We start from the raw sequence: 20,066 nt of genomic DNA on the forward strand, positions 1-20,066 counted from the left end.
GAAAGCCTGATCTCATGAGGTTTTTCAGCCCGATTTGGATCCACATCTGCGCTTCTGGATTTTCCACTGAGTCTACCCTCAGCTGCTCCGCTCTGAGTCTCCGCTACGGAGGAGCTGGGTATGGATAAATAAATACGGTCTGTTGCCATTCACTGACATGCACCCAGCTAGTGGCCGGTTGCAAGGTAGTGAGCTGGACTAACAACCGAGAGAGAAACAATGCAAATCTGAAAAATATGGAAGTTTCTTTTCAGAAGGGCAAAACAAAGCAAACAAAAGCGCTAAACAATAAGTCATCAGAAGAATGGCCTCTGTTCTTGCCTCCAGGTGCAGGAAATGAGTGGGAATCCTGCCACCCCCTTCTTCCCGCACAGACCTGGTCTTCCCGCTAGTCATATTCTAGCAGCAGAGGGAAAGGGAAGGACATGGTATTCCAGTGGGCTGGAGATGTCAGCTTTTGTGGCTGCCTCGGAATAGTCTAGAGAATAATTTCTGCACCTCCTTGCCCACGGCTTGAGCAACTGTGGAAGTTGAAGTATCTGCTTAGGCTGCACAATCCATGCATGGTAGGAGCTAGAATAGCGACGCAAGTCAATCCCATCAGGTGGCCTCCCTTGTCCAGTCACAGCATCTCAGCATCTAGATGCATCCATAGACACGACAGAACTCTCAAAGTACACGTTAGCTATTTAGGGTTTATGTATTTCACTGTGGCTGGTGCAATGTTTAACTGGATCTTTCTCCATTGCAAATACAGTTTTCTGGGGAACTTGTCTGAGAGGTCTCCCAGGCAAGGAGACCCCAAGGCTCCCATGTACACTGCTCTTGAAACCCCAGCACCACTTTAGAAGTCTATAGGAACATCTGGAGGACTTTTGGACAACAAGCAGGTGCAGCTGGGCTCCTCTACTCATGAGCTAGACCTCATTCTTTTGAAGCTCAATTTCTAATCAGCCACACCCAGTTGAAACCACTCAGGAGAGGCAATAGACCGCATCCTAGGGCACCCTCTTGTCAGCTTGAGGAGGTGAGGCCCACAAGGGTTACTGCTGTCTCACTTTGTCAACCTGTTCAGATGGAGGGCAGAGGGGATGGGACATGACACAGATAGCAGCTGAAAGGCCTTGAGTCAAACATTTAACCTCTCCAAGCCCCAGCTTCAGCATCAGAAAGCAATCATGGTAAGAAGCCCCTCAAAGACCAGCTGAAGAAGCAAAAGGAATCTTCCTCAGCTGCCCAGCATCGCCCATTGCTCTCCCCTGCCTCACTCTTCCCTTGGGGGTAAACTCCAGTGGCTTTAATCTAAGTGTCCTGGAAGTTACATACCTAAGAAACCTAAGAGAACTTCCCGAGTTAGGAAGAACAAGTTCCCTAACTGTGAGGTACACTTTTTTAGAGTGTTTTTCACTTAGCAAACACTAAGTAAAAAAAAAAAAGAAATTGGTAACTAGGGGTTGGGGTCAGGGGAACCAGACTACCGTTGATCTGCCGGACCCTCTTCTGACCATTTCCAGGTCCAGGGACCTGTTCCTTAGCCACAGCACAGGTGTTCATTCCTGACTGGGTCTTTGGGTTTGGGGTACACTTGGAGCAGGGGTGAAGAGGCTAGTCTCTTGGGTGGCTCGAAGCTGAAGTGGGAGGAAACAGGGCCTTTCATGTGGTAGAACTGGGCCTTCCGTGAGGAGCTGTTTGCTTCCCGGAAGCCAAGCCATGGATAGAAGCAGAAGCCTCGATGCTTCTTCCCACCTTGGAAAATTACACAGTGCACCTCTTTGCTTGGCCGATGCCTTCCAGAAGGGTGCCTAGCTGCCGCACTGGAGCTGCCTGTCCTACCCCTTCAGAATGAAAAACAACAGTGTGGCCGTGCCCACAGTGAGCCTATGCCCACAGCGAGCCCTCACCCTGTCCTCTTTCTCCTCCCTGCCCTGGAAAAAGCACACGCGATGGTAAACAAGTCATTAGATTCAAGATCCTGCCCAATTTAGACGCTTTGTCTCCGTTTTCTCCAGAGTAAACCCTTGGTCACACCCACCCCAAACCCAGCTAAGACCAGAAGGAATGCAGGGCCCTGTGGCCAGGCTAACCACAGCTGACCCAGAGATGCCCAGGGCTGGACATCCTCCTGGGCTGGGAGAGCTGAGCTGGGAGGCTGGAGTTTGCCATCCTGGCCCAGAGGGTGGGTTCAACCCCCACCCTTCAGCGCTTAGTCCTGGAATTGCCTTCCTAAACTCTCAAGACTGAAAACTCCACACCCTTTGAAGTCTGGCAAGAAAGGCCCAAGATCTCCCTTATTCCCGTGCTTCCGCACAGGCGGGCTTCTAGAAAACAGAGGTTGGAGAAAATGAACATCAATGCCAAATCCTAACCAGACAGAAGATGAACTGCTGCTCCCCATGCCCCCCACCTCCAGCTCTGGCATGATGGGCTGGGGAAATGGGCCCCTCTCCTGCCGCTGAGGATCTGTTTATTTTGCACTCCATAAAGGGAAACCAGGCCCTTTCTGACATTTTTGGCTTGGAGGGGGCGGGGCGAGAAGAGGTCCTGAATTTAAAGTCAAAACCAGATCAACTTCTCCCGGAGCTTTTGCTCTGAGTCCTAAATGGGCTGCATTGTGCCAATCAGGTTTGCTGGTCGACCAAGTATGAGCCTCCATTTCTAACAGACTGCCTCTCAAGCCCTCCGTACACCATCAACTACAGTGACCTTTTTCTACCTCCCAACCATGCAAATGCTCCCCAGATGGCATTCCCAAGCAGTCTGCTGGTCCTTTCTTGTCCCACTCTACCCCCAGCCAACCTTGCCTTGTCTCTCCTCCAGAGCTTATTCCCCAGCCCTGCGCCCGCCCGTGTGGACAGTGGGTTCTTTTTAACAATAAACTGGAGAGTTTCCTTTGTCCTGGAAATGTGCCACTTGCCATCCGCGCTGTCCTTATCAGCAGACCACAGCGCAGCCAGGGGAGGCCCCGGTGTGCTCAGGACACATGGGATATCAGTGCAAAATGTTTTCTTCACTTTGTGCCCCCAGCCTTGAAGTCAAAGCATGACCTTTACGGGTGGAATTCAATCAGGTCATCTCTCAGATTCCCTAGTGGGGAAATGAAAGTGGCACCGGCCAAACCTATTGTTTCCCCAGCAAGGAGGCAGAAGTGCTGTTTTCTCGCTAGACCAGGCAGCAGAAGGCGGTGGGATGGGGGAGAGGGGAGGTAAAGAGACCCTCGAGATTGCTTAAGATACTGTTCATAAACCATGACCGGGGGCCTGGCACTCACAAGGCTTCCACAGCAACCTTTCGGCCAATGTCACAACTCAACTCCAGTCCTTCTCAGTGGAGTTCACTACTTTTAGTGTAAGTCATTTTCTACTTGAACAGTTAGGAAAATAGTTTTTCCTCCTTACTTTAAACACCAGGAGAGCAATACAGTTAGGAAAAGGGGTGAAGGAATGTGGAAACACCAGAAGGCCAGAGGAATTGCAAAAATAAACTCCCACTAATGTTAACAGTCATGTATTCCAAGGCAGGAATAATTAATAGTATATGTTTCATCACTTAGCAACTCTGAGCTCTTATTCTGAAAAGCTCAAACTGTTTCACACATGTTGTGAGCAAAGATTTTTGGATTGGATAGACCCTACTAGCTGCAAACTCTTTGGTCAGTTGCTTGAGTTTCGTGAACCTCAGCTCCTCTCCTTGGGAAAGTGGATATCATAGATGGAATCCATACAGCCTTGATGAGAAGGTAGTGCAAGAAGGCTTCTGTGTGCTCACCACACTCCCATCAGCACCACACCAACATCAGCACTACCAACATCAGCACTACCAATATCAGCACCACACCAATATCAGCACCACAAAACATCAGCACCACACCAATATCAGCTCCACACAATATCAGCTGCACACCAATATCAGTACCACATCAACATCAGCTCCACATAACATCAGCACTACACCAACATCAATTCCACACAACATCAGCATCACACCATCACCAGCAGCATCAGTCTTTCTGCCAAGGTTGTTTTAAATAATACTGAGGTAAAGGGCACAGAAATTCTAGAAAGATCTCGAAAGCCAATGCCATCTTGTGCTTCTTTAGACTTTCAGGTCAGAGAGCTTCCTCTGAAATTCTAGAAAATACCATATAGAGATAGCATGCTTCATGCTTACTTAGAAGGCTTTATTTTTTTTTTTTTGATCTTGCAAAATTCTTTTACTGCCATCTGCATTACAACATCACTTTGAGGTAAATTATCATTGGCAGAATCTCCATGATCTGCAGTTGAGGAAGCCTAAGGCATGGGAGATCCAGGCCCCATCAGAGAGTGGCTCTTGTCAAAGCCAGTGAGGGAATGTTCTAGAACTCTGGCTGCCCAGGAAAATCCTGACTTGACCAGTGGGGAGTTACAGCAAGCTTAAAACACGGCTGGCATCTTCCAAGGTAGAAGTCAGTTTTCCAGAGCCATCCTATCCTTGAAGTTTCCCAATGGACTGCATATTAGAGGGGTATCAACTGGTCTAATTAGAAGGGTCTAAACATTTACTCTCGTAAAACACCAGTATGATAACACCTTCAAGGATAATTGTCTTTTCATAATATTCTTCATCACTCTCTACTTTCCTTTATCAAATATGAAAGTGGCCAGGAGAATGACTTGTGGCCACACAGATAGTGCCTAGAAGGACCATGGGTAGAATGACTAAGCTTCTGAGGCCTAATTTAGCAGGACTTGGAGTAGCCATAGAGCGAACCAGGCATTTCATCTATTCGCACATTCGCAAAGACTTATCAAAAGCCTGTTCTCTTTCATACTTATTCCCGCTTATCATTCAGGGTTCAGCACAAATGTTACTTCCTTAGGGAAGCCTTTGACCTCTGAGACTAGGTTAGGTCCCCATGTCAGACTCTCAGAGGCACGCCACAGTTCCCCTTTCACACAGAACCCTTTGGACTAAATACCTGCTTGCTCAGCTTGAGCATAATTTCTGCCAAAGCAGGAAACACAGCTATCTTTTTTACTACTGTACCTTGGTCCCTGGCACATGGAAACTATTCAGTTAATACATAAAGATATGCCATGTGCTTATGACACAAAGGAAAACTGGCCAAGCCCAGGCCCTCACAGAGCTCAGAGCAAGCCTTACAAAGCACCATTCAGACCCTGAAAACAAGGCAGCGCCTTCACCTTATGTCACATGTGATCTGAAAAGGACAGAGGGAAAGCATTTCAAGGCTGGAGATGGTGTTGTGAAAACGCACAGCTATAGGATCACTATTAATTTTACAGCTAACCAGGATGAGGCCACTGAACACTGGGCACTTACTGTGGCCTGTGGGCAGGTGTGCGTTTTATTCTTCCTGGAGGTTGGTTTTAGTATGAATCAGGACCACAGCAGTCTACCACCCTAAAAACTGTTAGGTAGTTAGACCTCTGGGGAACTCGACCTCATTTTCTTGGAAGAGTTTGTCCATTTCCGTTTTAAACAACCCAACTCACAAGTTCATGCTAGCGATTCAGTGACAGACACAGAACTGACCTCCACAATGACGTGGTCGTGAAGATGTACAACCCAAAAGCCACCATAGGTCTCATCATGGGAGAGAATTTAATAATGAGGCCAGATGTTCCCAGGAGAAGGATGGAGTACTTATTCTGACAATGATTCCAAAGCTATGGTTGGTACAGCATGTCATCTATAATGCCATTAGCCACAGGACAGAACAGGAAGGCAGTAGATAAGTTGCTTAACCTCTTGGGATACTAAGAATACACATCTGTGGAACTGAGGCACCACAAAACAAAACAGGTTCAGAAAGCATGCTCTGGAGGGAAATTGACTTTCCTGGACCATCCAGCTAGTTATTTGCCAAATTAAGTTACTTTGTTGACATTTATAGTTAAGGAGACACTCTCTTACAAAGAGTCACAGAGATGTGGGTACTAAAGGAACAAACCATCTGCTAAGAATCCGGAGCCCTACCTAATAGGAAATCATGTTTTCATGGTGGCAGAAAGCAGAAAGCATTTGAGCTGAAAACAACCTTAAGAAGAATTTGGGTCCATGCCAGTATTTCCCAAAGTGGAAACCTAAGTCACCATGTTGTATAAGGTCTCCTCTTTGGTCAACCTTATTTTTCCAACCAGAGGGTATATATATATATCATGGCCCATATTGTTCTTTAACAAATCCAGTACACATTCAATCATGGCTTGTAAATATCCTTTTGGTAAATTTCTATTGCCTCCCTTATCATAGAAGGGAAAAAATGTAAGTATTACAATCTTAGTGGTCAGCACAGATTTGGCTGTTGAAGCCAGGTCAGCATGAATGGTAACTTGGCAACAATGAACATCAACTGCCTTTCACCTGACTTTGAAATTCACCATAGAGTAATAGAGATAGTTGGGCATGGTGGCTCATGACTGTAATGGGAGACAGATGAAAGAACCAAGACGTCAAGGTCAGCGTTACTACATAGTGTGGTTGAGGCCAGTCTGGCTACAGGAGACTGTCTCAGAAAGCAAACCAAACAAAGACAGCAGTAACTAAAGGATTAATGGAAGCCCTGGTCTCCATGTACACAAAAAACCCACTGCTCATAAAAAGAACACATGTAAGTAGATCCTTCCGACTCAACCCAGAGTTTAAGATGATGGTTTGGACAATAGTTTTATTGGTATTATATAAAATTAAATTAAATTGGATTCAAAAGTGCTTACTCAAGTTGAGTGTGGTGGCATACGCCTGCAATTTCAACACTGGACAGGCTGAGGCAAGAGATAACCAACAGTTCAAGGCTATCCCGGGCTCTGTGGCAAAAAATTACTTCTGTCTCAAAAAAAATCCTTCTTTGCACTAGGGACATCTCACATCTCAATATAGCCACTCTCACTGTCATATTGACCAGTGAAGAACAGAACATTTTCTTTCTAGCAGAAGGACAACGATGATAAAGACAATTGTCTTAATCTTCCACTTGCCTTGGCCTCTGTGATAGGGCAAGAAGGCTCAGAATTACTGATGAAGTTTCTCAAATCTCTTCTTTTAAAATGTAGTTAGTCCCTTTAATCCCCAAGCTCAGCAGGTAGTTGGATATCTGTGAGTTTGAGGTACAGCCTGGTCTATATAGCAAGTTCCAAGCCATCCAGGGCAACAAGTAAGACCTTAGCTCTATTCACCTTCCCTTCCCCAAAAGATGTATCCAGCAGCCATATCTCTAGGGAAATTTCTCAACCATGAATAACTTAAAATAGAAATGTGTTTGGTTTTTCTACGGCACCTCCAAAAGAATATTGCTCTTTGTTGTAAGCTGACTGCTGACTGTCCTTGTGGACATGTGTTTTGAGTGCACTTTTTCCCCAGCTGGTTGTGATGTTTGGGGAAGATATGGAAATTTTGGAAGGTGGATGATGGCCCAAGGAAGTAGGTCACAGGGACAGGTCTTCAAAAGCCAAAGCCCCATTCCTGACTGTAGAATGCTCTTGGTTTCCTGGTCCACTGTGAAGCAAGTAGGTATCACCACACATTTCCAATGACAAGAACTCTACCATGTTTCTCCCCCAGGATGGAATGAGACTCTCTTAAGCTGTGAGCCAAAGAATTCTTTGCCCCTATAAGTCTGTTCTATCAAGTATTTGACCACCACAACACAGAACTAACAAATATAACCCAAGAACAGAGTTCCTGAAAGACCAGAAAGCAATATGTAACTATTTGAACATTTATAAATGTCTGGGCACAACATGGGCCATGGTAAAGAAATAGGACATTGTGTTTGTCCAGAAACTGTCTACAATCAAATCTTACAGAACAGTTGATACCAAGAAACAGATGAATTCTGAAAGTCTGCCTTTGCTTCCATTGGGTGATGTGACTTTTACAGTTTTACAATTTGAAGTATGTGTGCGTGCGTGCGTGCGTGCGTGTGTGTGTGTGTGTGTGTGTGTGTGTGTGAATTGTGATATTTAGTAATCTCTTTCCCTTTGCTCTCAGGTTTTAGGAGAAAATGAAGACTGCTCATTCAATGAAGCACATAGATCTGGAGAATCACTTTTGTTTTCTGGAGAGAGGCAGCAGGCCTGATCTTGCTATAATCGTCATCGTCTCTAACAATTAAAGGGCACAGTGTCTGAACCACGCAATATCCCGCTACATGGACTTTACAATGCCATTTCATTTGGTCAGGGATAAAAGCAAAGCATGTCCTAATTGAACCTACCCAAAAAGAGGACCCAAGGAGTTCTTCATCTCAATCCTAAATACATGCACAGTGCTTAAAACGGAAAGAGCTAACTTCCTTTTCCATCTTTTCATTAATTCAGTGCAGGTAGGAGAGGAGCAAATTTTCTCCTTCTTCACACCAATTCTGATTACATCCTCACATTTGGTGGCTTAGAGCAACCCCAAGACAGATGCAACCTTCTTAAAGTACTGAGAAGGCTGTGAGAGTAAAGAAGCCCTCCTTGGGCTCATTGGGTGAGGGCCACCGCGATTCCCGACATTAACTCCAACAGACGGCCATCTTCATGGCGGATTGCTTCTTTTGTTCGGTGTTTCCTTCCTCACTGTGCCTATCGATAGCATCAGAGTTGAAGACAGACCATGTCAACCTAGTTCATGTTCACATCTTCTGCCCAAGGGAGTCCATGCTGCAGCAGACACTCTTCTCTCCAGAAGAGAAAGGCAAAGCCCACAGCAGACGGGTTGTCATGTTAGGTCCTTGTAAATTGACCAACATCTGCCCCAGGCCATAGAAAAAGAAAAAGAAAAAAAAGGAAAGAAAGAAAAAAATAGGGCTGGGGAAACACGGAAGAAACAGCAGAAGAGAAGAAGAGATACCCTAGGTGAATGAGGCGAGGCACTCAGAAAGCATCTGGCCAGCCACATGGGAATTTCAACAACTATGACCAGAGAATGCTGTGGAAAGGTCATGAGTTTTATAGGTGAGGATGTGCTGGCTATATAAAGGCAGACATAAACCTGAAACAATGGACCTGCGTAGTGCAGGTTGGACGGACAGTTTCTCTAATGGTCTTCACTCTTTTGTTTGTTTGACATGAGTCTCTTTATCAACATCACAAGCCTGGAATTCCTGAGACCACAGTCACATCCTGCCATCTCTTTATGCTTTTTACGTAAAAACCCCATTGATGGAGTTGGGAGTTTCACGACCAAAACAATAGCCGGATACAAGGGAGGGAGAAGAGGAATAAGGGACGTTTGATCTGTGGGGTGCCTTGCTAGAGATGAAGTCTGTGTGAGCAAAGAGATAGGAATAAGCAGCAAATTGGCAAATGCAACCATTTTTGGAAATCTTAGTGGCAGAAAGGGGAAAAAAAGCAATGTTTGTTATCTGTTACATTTAAACACTGACCAGAAGGAGAATAAACAAAAATGGTATACCTTGCATGATCCTCTACATTTATAAAGTGCTTTTTCATTGTTTTATTTTATTTTATCTTATTGAACACAAGGGCTTACTATGTAGCTCATCCTGGCCTGGAACATAGTTAGTTCTCCTGCCTCAGTCTCCTCAGTCCTGGGGTTAAAGGTGTATACTAACATGATCAACAATTACAAAGTACCTTTACTTCGTGTATGTTTTGCGTCTGACACTTAATAAGGCAGGTGGGAAGCACTATTATGATATTATTTATTATTATCATTGTCATTCTTATTTTGCAGCTAGGAGAGGAGAGAAAAGTTAGTAACTAGACTGTGATTACACAACTAAAAATGAGTGGAATTGAATTTAGGTATTCAAGTTTAAAACTTAAAAAAAATCTCTTTCAGTGTGTGTGTGTGTGTGTGTGTGTGTGTGTGTGTGTGTGTGTGTAGATGTGTTCATGACATGGAATAATTGTGGAGGTCAGAGAACAAGCTCAGATGTTGGTCCTTGCTTTCCATCTTCCTTTAGACAGGGTCTCCTGTTGTTTGCTCCTGTGTGTGACAGACTAGCTGGCTCTGAGCTTCTGGAGACTTGCTCTCATGTCTCAGTCTACCACATCACTACAGGAATGCTGAGATTACTGACGTGTGCTCTTGCAGGCAGCTTTCTACGGAATCTGAGGATTTGAATTCCGGTCCTCATGTTTGGATGGCAAACACATTATTCACTGACTCATCTCCCCAGCCTCAGACTTCAAACTTTCAAAAAATCCTTTTGCCGCCACCATGGTATCTGGTAAACACTACCACAACCCTCTACTGTAGCATGAATCTTAACAAGTCTTATTAATAAAATCAAACCTGAAGCCAAGTATTGGGGTGAATGCTGGAAGATCAGAGAATCAGAACAGCCACAGCTGCCTCACCTTAACAATTCCTCGGCTGATCCTGTTTCCTCAGATTGGAAGCCTCTGAGTCCTCATCCAGAATGAATCTCAGCTGAACTGCTGCTAAAACCTAAAAGCTTAACCAGCTCTAGTTCCTGGTTTTCATGCTTTATATACCTTTCTGCTTTCTGCCATCACTTCCTGGGGTTAAAGGCTCTTGTTACCACCCTGGCTGTTTCCAGTGTAGCCTTGAACTCACAGAGATCCAGACGGATTAAAGGTGTGTGTGCCACCATTTTCTGGCCTCTTTGTCTGTCTAGTGGCTGTTCTGTTCTCTGACCCCAGATAAATTTATTAGGGTGCACAATATATTGGGGAACGCAGCATCACCACAGTCTACCAACTTCACTAAGAATTTGCATCATCTTTCTTAGGCAAGAGGTAACTCAACCGCACACAGCATTGTTTTCGCATTGCGTGGTGTGAACACGAAGTTACATTTTCAAACTTCAACTGACAGAATATTCGTAGGGAGTTCCTCACAATAATGAGAAGTAGGCAGGTTCTTTCTGTCTCTCTGAGTTCAACTGAGGCTCCAATGTCTCCTGGCTTACCACTGGTAACATGAATAATCCCCAAATCAGTGACCCAGTAGTTAATTCAAACTGGAGTTATTAATTCATGGTTTTCTTCAAGAAACCCAGAGAATCTCAGTACTCCAGACTGTTACCAAATCTACAGGGTAAGAAGCACGTACTGCTAGTCTCAATTCTTTTGTGTGGACAGAAAAGATGAGGTTAAGAAAGACAGAATAGCATGCCCAGTGCCACCCAGCCAGCCTAAGCAAGACCAGGCATATAACTTGGATGACTCAAACCTGGACTCACTTAAGTTTTTTAAAGGAAAGACACATAGACTCTGGAAACTTCTATGGGAGCTAGAGAGCTAGTACAGAGGTGTACCTAGACAGGCTTGCCATCAATGTTTCTAATGACCAAGAAGGAGATGGAGAATGAGGCTTTGTGGTGATTATAGACCTCTAATTCCCTCTAATCAGAAGGAATTTTAAAAATGAATTAAAAATTAATATCTCAAAATAGCCAGTCTACCTATTCTCTCTCAGATGAGGTTGCCTACCTAAATGAGTGTTCATAGGCTCCAGCACAATGAAGTAGGAGACACTCATGTGTCTTCTAACACTCTCTTCCAGAAAAGTCTGAGCTCTGAGACTCCACTAGACCTTATTGTTGGGCATCCACCTCTGCCCTTCCCTTATTTTTCCAGTTCATCTCTGAGACAGTTCTCTCTCCACACTCCATAAATGCTCTTGTGTTGCGCACAGTAATAAAACAGCCTCTCCTGTTTCCAATTATTTTGTAACAATTAAGCATGCAAATGTGGGAGCAACATTTAATAAACTTCTATGGACATTTAGGAGGAAAGAAAGAATGAGCCAACAAAAATCAGAATCATCAAAGGACTCTTACAAAACCAGTATTTTGAGCCTTTAATTGAAAACGAATCAGAAACAGGCGTGTGAAATTTCTCATGAAATACACATAGGGTTTTAAAAAAAATTTAGAGGGTGCTCTGGGAAGAGAAGAGTCTGGGTCAAACCCAGTCCACACTGATGGGAAGAAAGAGATTAATTGCAAAGAACTCAAGCGGGCCCCACTGCCTGTGAATGGCTGGTCTACAAGACTCTCTGGGGATAAGGGCAGGGAGATTGGGTGCGGGACAGGACATGCTGTGGTGATTCCTTCACTACAATGCGGACCTGGAAAATCTATACAGATTTGTTACTCTCCAGAAGGAACAGCTTAGCAGCCCAGAGCAACAAACCCAAACCACAGGGTCCATTCCCAAAGCACTCTGGGAAAGATGCTCTGCATGCCCTTTCCCTGAAGCAGAGGAGCCAGCTGCTCCTCTTATATTTTCTTCTGGAAAAAAAGGAAGCACAGATGTCCATAAAGCCTTGGACTCTATGGTGTTGTCCTAAAGATTCTCCTTGAATGAGACTTCATCACGAAATCTGTGGTCCCTGTTATGGAGGAAGACAAAGGATATCTAAGTAGGTCTTTATCGACAGACAGTGTGTCAGGGATAAAGGGAATTTTTTAAGAGAATTCAAGGGTCTTTTTTCTAGAATGCCTGACAATAACAGACCTGGGTGAAAAGCTGGAGGCAGACTACAGTGTCTGGAAACCAATAATACATACTGATGACTCTAGTCTATTCCTTCCCCTTGGCACCACCAACATTGGCTACCCAAGCACAGATGCACACCTTTGCCCATACTCTTTCCAGGTAGTATCTGAATTATTTTGTTCTTTGAAGAACATCCTTTAACCCATTTCTTTCTAGAGCTGCTAACATAAAGAACTGGGCTAAAAGAATTCAGTATCACTTAACCACAATGAATTGCTCCTTTAGAGATGCCCATGCCAAAGAGTAGATGCCAGTGTTATTATTTTCCTATTCTAAATCGGTGTGTCAGGGCTAAAGGGAGTTTTATAAGAGAACTCAGGGGTCATCACAAAGAGCCCACCACAGTAACGTGATTGTTTAGCTGCTCAAGTGGTACCTACAGAATCCGTCCTTCTCAGTTCCCTAGCTGGAGTATGACAATAGGCAGGAAAGGAACTGAATTGAGCCTCAAAGTCCTTGTGAGTTCAGTGAAGCCCTGGTGCCTTCACTCTGGGAAACACATTTATTATGGGATGCATCCTTTGGGGGATCCAGATCCTTAATCGATGCTGATGGTATACTTGCCTACTTCTCACCTTCCAGGGCACTGAATCTTGAAACCTAGTCTGTCTTTTCTATCCAATGCTCTCTTACTCTGCAAGAGTCCGGAAGAGAGGCATATTAAATGGACTCTATGTGACAGTTGCCTTGAGAGGCACGACAGGCACACAAACCGTTGTCTTAATTTTCCCTTTTTAAAAAAAAACAAAACCAAAAACTACAAGGAGGATATGTTCAGGTGGGTCACTGAGTCCTGATAATCTCACACGGTCTCCTCACATGCTAACAGAACGCTGTGGGGCGGGGGGGAATGTAAAGGTGGGCATTTACCCTTACGCATGGAGAATGAAACTTTAAAATAATAGAGCCTTCAGTGCTAAATTATGTTTGCTCCCAAGGATCCTTAGAGCTATGGTTTTCTTTGTTCTGCCAAAGGAAAAAGGAAATATATCAGGAAGCTGGGCCCGTCCACAGGAAGTCTCACTTGGGCTGATAAAAGGAACTGATGTGCAGCGGCTTTGGATGCAGTTATAAGTCAATCTGCCTTGAAATAACAAGAAATGCTGTTCAAGAGAAACTGGAGCCTGAAGTCGGCCTTGCTCGGCCGTTTCCTTTAGCATCGCAGAACACTCCCCTCTTTGTGTTTCTCATAACTGCCCAAATCCGTCCTTTTATTTCAAGTTTGTGCGTAGTTTTGTGAGCATGGGAGTGAAGGAGGATGAAGAGGAGAGCGGGAGTTAGGGGAGGAGGAGGACGAAAGAGCCACCAGGGAGGCGGAAGACGAAGCCTTGTCAAGTCCCAGCACCTGCCTATTTTCTGCCTAGTAGAGAACCTACCTTGATTCACCTCTGCTGCTCATTATGGGAAAATAGAGCCTAGCAATTTCACAGTCCGTCTCTCGCCCGCCTGCCACTACACCTGCTCACAAAGCTGGGCCGGCTTTTTCCTGGATACACGGGGCTTAAGTCTTCATGCATAATTGGTGGTGGAGTATGAGCAATTTAATGACTCCGACCAGCTTGGGCTGTGCTCAGGAGTCATGGCGAGTAGAAAGAGCAAAACCTATGCATTCCTCACAAGGTCGGTTAGAGCTGAACCTGCAGGCAGGAGGACTGCAAATTCTAGGTTTGTCTAGGCTAGCGAGCGAGTTCTAAACCTGAACAATTTAGCAAAACCCTGGCTAAAAACAAATAGTAAATAAACAACAACAAACCCTTGCTTCGACTGTAGTTCAACGGCAAAGCATTTGCCTAGAGCAGGTGCTGAGCCTGGGATTCAACCTCCAACACCAGGAGGCGAAACAAAGAAGGAAGCAGAGTCAGACTTTGAATCCCAAACTACGTGGAGGTGAATCTGTCAGTCTGGTGATTTTTCACAATGACTAGGCTCCAGAAGCTTTGGAGGCAATCAGGATTGGGAGCACAAAATTGCTCCCCAATTTCTACCTGAATAGACGACCTTGAATAAGCTACTCAATTGTTCCAAAAAGGAAACTATATGTGCATCACAGGATTGGTACAAGGACCAACATAAGTGTGTCTTAAAGGCCAGAAACTAGTGCCTAAAGGCGGGTTAATAAATAGATTTTTTTTTTTCTTATGACTCTTCGATGGAAAATAAATAATAAGTCCAATCTGAGGTAAGGACCAGCAGAAAAGAGGCCTTAGTTGGGACACTGGGTCCACACACATGGCTGGTGATTCTAGGTGATACTACTTCACACTAAATTGGGGCCTTCTGGGCAGACTATGTTTGCCCATAGCTCCGCACCACTTCCTGTTTTAAGAAGCAGAAAAAAAAAATCTAAAAGCCTTCCAAAAAAACTCATTAAGAGGCTCAACATTCTTCTTAGACATCAAATAAGTCCTCAAAAATATTGTTTTTTTAAGAGTTAAGTGTAAATGAATAAAAACCAGACAAATTCAATTTCCCTTCAATTAAAAAGGATTTTTTTTTTTAAAAGAAGTCTAGAGTAAAGGCTTTTGGAACCAAATATGTTTTGGGGTTTCAAACAGGACTGAAGTTTTGGTAGTCTAAGACCCAGTGCAGAGTGGGGCCCTATTCTTGGATGGTGTCAACACACAAGGCTCAACACCATTGCACCATGAATTGCCAGTGAAGACAACTGGGCTCCCAGAAACTCACAAAGCACCTTGTAATAGCTCAGCGGTGGCTGGTCTTGAGCGTCACCTGGTAGCAAGCACAACTTAATCTTGAGATTTTAGAGCAGCCAGACTGGACCAGAAAGAAGGTCAAAGAGTTCAGCCACCTACATTCCAAAATCAGACACAGGCGTACATAACCTGGACAGAATGGACTCGGGATCGGAAGAGAATGCTGCCACTGCAGCTCAGTTTACAGGTGAAAAGATTAGAGAAAGAAACGCCATGTGAGTAGCAGAAGCTGGGGAACTTGCCCAAGATGCAGTAGGCACTTCGAGGTATAGCCAGGGCTAGAAACGCTGTGTGCGAATCTTCAGCCACACTATTTCACAAAAAGTGGTCTCCAGTCTCCGGAACCCATGCATTTTGGTCAGAATGGTTTCAATAAATCTATTTCTAACAGACCATTTCCATTTTTGCTTATTTTAAATTGTAAAAATAATTTATACTAATTATTACAGAATAAGTTGCTCCCTGAATTTATGATGTGAAAGACAGACATCTACTCTTCCATATTCAAAGGTACCTGGTTGTAACTTGCATATACTTCTAGAAATTATTTGGACATAATAAGATCATACATACATGTGCTAAAATTTCTTTCATAAATGGGCCATGCAGGTTATAATTTTTATTTTTATATGTGACAACATTCCATTGAGAGCTTTCTAAATCAATGTCCATAAGAATTATTTTATTTCATTTAACATTGGCATGACATCCTCTTGTATGTATCTTCCCTAATTATTTACCTAGTACTTTATTGATAATAAACCAATAAGTTTTCATTTTTGCCATTATAAAGATGCTGCTATAAACATCTTGTGTATACATCTTTTTTATCTGAATGAATACAGATAAGGGCAAGGCAGTCTCCCTTTCTAACATGGCACATTATTACTTTCTCTTTATCTTTATTGTCCACTTAGGTCATAATCGTAAGAATCCCACTCTTTTCATGTAAAGATCTTTATGAAGGCACAGGCTTGAGATTCTAAGTTGATTGTTCATTTGTGTTTCTTCTTCTAGGGTCTTTGTCCATTTCCCATCAAGTAGTCTTTTTTTTTTTTTAATTGATCTGTAAGTAGTCATTGCATCTGATATTAAGTATGAGAAACGGTCTTTGAGAGTTCTCGTTTATCTTTTCAGTTTGCTTGTTTGTTTGGTGGTATGTGTGAAAAAAACAGCACGTTGGCCATGCTGCTCTGTCACTGAGCCACAAAGCAGTCCTATCTTTTTACTTAATTGTTGTGTTTGTCTCCATATTAATATATAGATTGGAGACCTGGAAAAAGAGAGAAGGAATTTCTTTGGCTCAAGCTCTGGATTTCCAAAAATGTCTACATAAAGGACTAGTATCAACTGGGATGGAGGAGCTGTGGAGCTCTACACTCTTGTTGCCTTGGGACACTGTGCCTAATGTCTCCATAGCATTAAGCTATGCATAAATAGTACCTCCGAGTGGGCATAGCCTTCTTTGGAATCATGGATCATCAGAACTCAAAATAAGGAAATAGAGAAACTTCTACTCTCTAGAGATCTGAAGTAGTGAAGACATCTTGTTTTCACTGATGGAGGCGGATCATCTCTAGACTACTGAGGCTTCTAGTACAATTCAACTTGGGTGAATGAATAAATGATTGAGTACAAATTAAATGATAAATGTCTAAATGCAAAATGGCTCTATAGACATATACATTTCAATCCAAATATATGCTTCTGTGTGAATTATAACAATCAACATAAAGACAAGTTAGAAGCTGAATAATTTTTAATATTAACCTATTTGTTTTCACCTTTTTGCTGCAAGAATGGTAGTGTACAATTGTTCGCTTTCAGACTGAGCTCCTTTCCACATAAAATCAGTGAACACTTGCATATTCAAAATGAACAAATCTGTATCTGGAGTGATAGATTCTAGTAGATGTGAAAGCCACACATGTCTAGAAAATCAAGGTTAAAGCTCCCCTGGCACCCATAATTCAGGCCTCTTGCATGTGTGTACTGAAATGTGGCATAAGGTCTTTCATGACCTTGGATGCAAAGCTCGGACTGAGTAAATGGGTCTGCTCTTGGGAAATAATTCCACAGGACTCAAGTCTGTGTCTTCCTTGAGGATTTGAAAACTTGCATACAATGAGATTTTGATCATAAAGTAAATGGCAGGTATGTTGTTCCCTGAAGATAGGAAATATCTTAAAGACTTCAGGCGTGAGGAATTTTGAAGCTGTTATAAAGTTGGTCTGAAGTACTGAAAGTACACTCTACTTCCTGTCTCAGATCCTACTGGAATGAGGGACACAACCCTTTGAATCTTGGTTTGATTAGATGAAATGTCAGCGCTACTAACGGAGGCAATGGGCCAGACCTCCTCATGAGAGATTGTCACACTTCTCTGAATTTCCACAGAAGTTTGATTTAAGTCTCAGGGAAACAACCTTCCCTCTTTCATGGTCTCTGTTACCATCTGCTGACTCATTCTTAAAAAGAGCTGAAGTTGTCACCTAGGATAGACCTCCCAATTAAAAAGATAGCTCACGGCGAGATTCTCCAGAACTCTGGGCAAAAAGTCATATTTGTGGGAGCAAATGCGACAATCAATGTTTTAAAACATTTTTTTCATAGTTTTGGGGATCCATTTGAATCCTGTGCATACTTGCATAACTTGGCACATGCTTAACCACTGAACCAAATTCACAGCCCTTGGCTCTTTGAAATTGGGTCTTGGCATGTAGCTCAGTCTGACTGTGAAATCACTATGTGTACTAGGCTCTCCTTGCACTTAGGGTGCTCCTGTCTCTACATTCTAAGTGTTGAGAGTGCAGGAATGTGTAATGCCTCACTCTTGTTTATCTGACCCAAAGAAATGGAATTGTCTCTCCCTCCCTCCCTCCCTCCCTCCCTCCCTCCCTCCCTCCCTCCCTCCCTCCCTCCCTCCCTCCTGTCCCCCCTCTCTCCCTCCGTGCCTGCTTCGCCGGCAGCATCTCACAGACTTTCCTGTTGCCTCAAACTCATCACTTGCAGTCTAGTCCTGAGGGCTTACTAGAAGCTTCTAGTAGAGTTTCTAACAAGCCACTGTCATCACCATCCACTCAGAAAAAGGATGACAGCAGGAAGATCACAGTCACTAAGGGATTTGTACAGCTGTGTAGACTATCATAATTTTTTTTTTTAAAAAATGATTGTTTCTTACTATATATTTTATAAGACCCAAATTCTTTATCACAATATTTACAGCATTCCATATTCTACTTTTATTTAATCTTTCCACCTCCTACCCAGTGTATTTCCTCTCCAAAGGCTTTGACTATATTACCACACACAAGTCTAGTCATACCTCAAGGCCACCTTCCACATTCATTTATGTCAAGAAGTATCATGGCTGGTGTGTGCAGAAGAAGCAGGCATTCTGCAATCTGAAAGGCTGGGCTTCAAAAATCCCAGCTCTGTCACATATTAGCTGTAATCTTGGGCAAGTAGCTTTGCCTCTCTGACCTTCCTTCCATTCGTTCTGTGTGAAATGTAGCTATGATGGTGTAAGCTCCCGCAAGGGTACAGTGAGGATGGATGCCAAGGGAACATGTGAAAGTGCTTTGCCAGGACTAAGAAACTACACATGTAACCCTTTTCATCGCATCTTCATGTGTGTGTGTGTGTGTGTGTGTGTGTGTGTGTGTGTGTGTGTGTGTGTGTGTGTGTAGTTCGGGTTGTTCTTTCCTTGCACAGGCTGCCATGACACCCGACAATCCCATTGGCACACACAGCTCATCTTCTAATTGAGGATCGCAGGCAGGTCACCAGTCCTTCTGTTGTTGCATTGATACAGTTGGTCAGCATAGCGTGTCCACTTCCCACAGAAAACTGTTATTCTAGAGATTGCTTCATGTCAAAGATGCTAGGCTACGGGGGTGACCACAAGAGGAATGGATGGTGATTCCTTTTATTTCTTCTGGAGAAACAACCCAAAGGGCATTACTAAGTGGCATCATTTAGTAATACTATCCACTAATGAAGTGATACATGCATGGCATGAACATGGCAGATACGAAAGAAACAGAAAATGAAACAGGGTGTAGTCGTCTGCAGAGAAAAACACCTGTGGAACTTTGAGGTGACTAATAAAATGTATTAGAGCCAGACATGATGGTGCATTCCTGGAATCCCAGCACTCAGAGGTGGAAGCAGAAGGCTCAGAAGTTCAGCATCATCCTTAAGTACATGGTGAGTTTGAGGCCAGCCAAGGATACACAGACTTCCCCAAACAAACCAAAGCATGCTGGGGAGATGCCTCGGTGGGTAAAGTGCTTTCCACACAACTCTGAAGACCTGAGTTTGAATGCCCAGAGTTACATAAAGCCAGGCAGAAGTAACATGTCTCTACTTCCAGTGATTCTACTGGGAGACGAGAGATGTGAACAGGAGCTTCTTTGGAAGATCCTGAGCCTGCTGGGCTGCTGTACACAGCAGCTAACAGCAAGGAGACCCTATCTCAAAAAAGGTGGGAGGTGAGCACCAATGCTCTGGGTCATCCCATTGTCTCCATGTGAGTGCCCATGCTCATATACACATGTACACACACACACACACACACACACACACACACACACACACACACAAGAACAATAGTGGGGGGAAAGGATAGACAGGGTTTTAAATTCAGTCTTCAAAAATTCATATTATTCAAAACAAAAATATTCTGTGCCAACATTATTCAGCCAATCATCTAAATGAAATAAAGCAGTCCAGAAAGATAAATGGTCTAAACTAAAAGCCGACATATTAACCTTTAAGTTGAATGAAACTTTAGTTTGTGGATATTTTTCTGAGGTTTAAAGCAGAATAAAGGGGAGTTTATTAATGTGAACATTTTGCCAAGATTTTG

General features: G+C 43.6%; 1 protein-coding gene across 1 annotated transcript in view; it reads right to left on the reverse strand.

The window, feature by feature from the left end:
- Fli1 (Fli-1 proto-oncogene, ETS transcription factor) overlaps positions 1-20,066 on the reverse strand; it is a 119,334-nt gene that overhangs the window by 94,184 nt on the left and 5,084 nt on the right. The gene's annotated exons all lie outside the window — the stretch shown is intronic.

This window comes from Peromyscus maniculatus, chromosome 7 (assembly GCF_049852395.1).
Source record: "Peromyscus maniculatus bairdii isolate BWxNUB_F1_BW_parent chromosome 7, HU_Pman_BW_mat_3.1, whole genome shotgun sequence".
Lineage (NCBI taxonomy): Eukaryota > Metazoa > Chordata > Mammalia > Rodentia > Cricetidae > Peromyscus > Peromyscus maniculatus.